Source organism: Solanum lycopersicum, chromosome 7 (assembly GCF_036512215.1).
Source record: "Solanum lycopersicum chromosome 7, SLM_r2.1".
Classification (NCBI taxonomy): domain Eukaryota; kingdom Viridiplantae; phylum Streptophyta; class Magnoliopsida; order Solanales; family Solanaceae; genus Solanum; species Solanum lycopersicum.
In genome coordinates this window covers 47,522,931-47,525,052 of record NC_090806.1, presented here as the reverse complement: position 1 = coordinate 47,525,052, position 2,122 = coordinate 47,522,931, and positions in this window count along the sequence as shown.

Below are 2,122 nucleotides of genomic sequence, written 5' to 3'. Positions count from 1 at the left end.
CTATTTTAGCCATTGTTATTGCTATTGTTGTTGTTGTTATTCTTGTTGTTGTTGTGAGTGTTGCTGTTGTTGATGCAGTTGTTGTTGTTGTTGTTGATGATGTTGTTGTTATTGCTGCTGTTTTTATTGTTGTTGCTGCTGTTATTATTGTTGTTGTTGTTGTTGTTGCTGCTGCTGTAGTTGCTATAGTTGTTGTTGCTATTTTTGCTGCCGTTTTTGCTATTGTTGTTGTTGTTTGTTGTTGTTTTTGTTTTTATTGTTGTTGTTATTGCTATTGTTGTTGTTGTTATTGTTGTCGTTGGTGTTGTTATTGATGTTACCGTTGTTGCTGTTGTTTTTGCTATTGTGTTGCTATTGTTGTTGTTGTTGTTATTCTTTTTTTTATTGTTGTTGCTGTTGTTGTTGTTGTTCTTATTTTTTTTGTTGCTGTTGTTATTGGTGTTGTTGTTGTTGATGCAGTTGTTATTGTTGTTGATATTGTTGTTGTTGTTGTTGTTGTTTTTGTTATTTTTACAATAATTGTTGTTGTTTTTGCTGTTGTAACTGCTTTTGTTGTTGTTTTTGTTATTTTTGTTGTTGTTTTTGTTGTATCTATTGTTGTTATTGTTGTTGTTGTTGTTGTTCTTGTTCTTGTTCTTGTTATTTTTGTTGTTGTTATTATTGTTGTTATAGTTGTTGTTGTTGTTCATTTTTTTGTTGTTGTTGTTTTTGTTGTTTTTATTGTTTTTGTTGTTGTGTTTTTTTGTTGTTGTTGTTGTTGCTATTTTTGTTGTTGTGGTTTTTATTGTTGTTGTTGTTGTTGCTTTTGTTGCTGTTATTGTGTCACGACCAAAATCGGATCGCGACTGGTACCCACACTTCCCTCCTATGTGAGCGAACCAACCAATCTAAACCTTAACATTTCGAACATAATAAGTAGAAAACAATGCGGAAGACTTAAAACTCATTAACAAAAACCAATTCAATAACTTCTAAAAACTCAACAACTATTATTATCCCCAAAATCTGGAAGTCATCATCACAAGAACATCTATCCTCAATTTACTAAAGCTAAGAGTATCTAGAAAGCTAGAATAAACAAAAATGCTAGTCCATGCCGGAACTTCAAGGCATCGAGACATGAAGAAGAAGATCCAGTCCAAGATAGAAGCGTTAGCTCACCCTGAAATCCGGTGTAATGAAGACTGGCTAGAGTTGCGGTTGAGTTGAAGACGACGGCACGTTTGCTGCACTCCATAAATAACAAGGAAAGAAACATACAAGTAGGGGTCAGTACAAAACACGGGTACTGAGTATATATCATCGGCCAACTCAAAATAGAAAACAATATATATCAAGTAATAATATAAAATCAACTACATTACTCAACATGTAGCAACAACAAGTACTATGATCGTTAATAAGTACCGCCAAGTTCACACATGAGGACTCAAGCCTCAATACCATACTCATTTGGGAATTAGGTTCATTAGAATGAGCATATTAACATCTTTCGAGATTCATCACCTTTATTCTTGTGTCGATACGTGACACTCCGATTCCCTAGTTCTACGTGTCGGTTCGTGACACCTGATCCCCTAATTCTACGTCTCGGTTCGTGACACCCGATCCCCTAATTCTACGTGTCAGTTCATGACACCCGATCTCCTAGTTCTACATGTCGGTTCGTGACATCCGATCCCCTAATTCTACGTGTCGGTTCGTGACACCCGATCCACTAATCTCATTCTATTAATTCATCGAGCCTTCTTTTATACCAAGGCATCATCAATCTCATCAATCTCATCACTTTAGTTCATCAAGCCTTCTTTTATACCAAGACATCATCATTAACAAGGGGTTTTCAAGATTTGGGATTCAATAGCTTCATCATGCTTATTTCATCACAATTATATAATCACATTCATGCAAGCATACAATTAAGCATATAGAAGACTTTACAATACAACCCAAGACATATCATTCGCTATTAAGAGTTAACTACGAATAGTATAAAAACCATAACCTACCTTCACCGAAGATTAGAAATCAAGCAAGCAAGTTCCCAAAGCTGTGTTTTTCTCTCTCTCTCGCTCGATCGTTTCTCCCTCTCTCTCTCTCTGTTCTTTTTCTTTTTCTTATT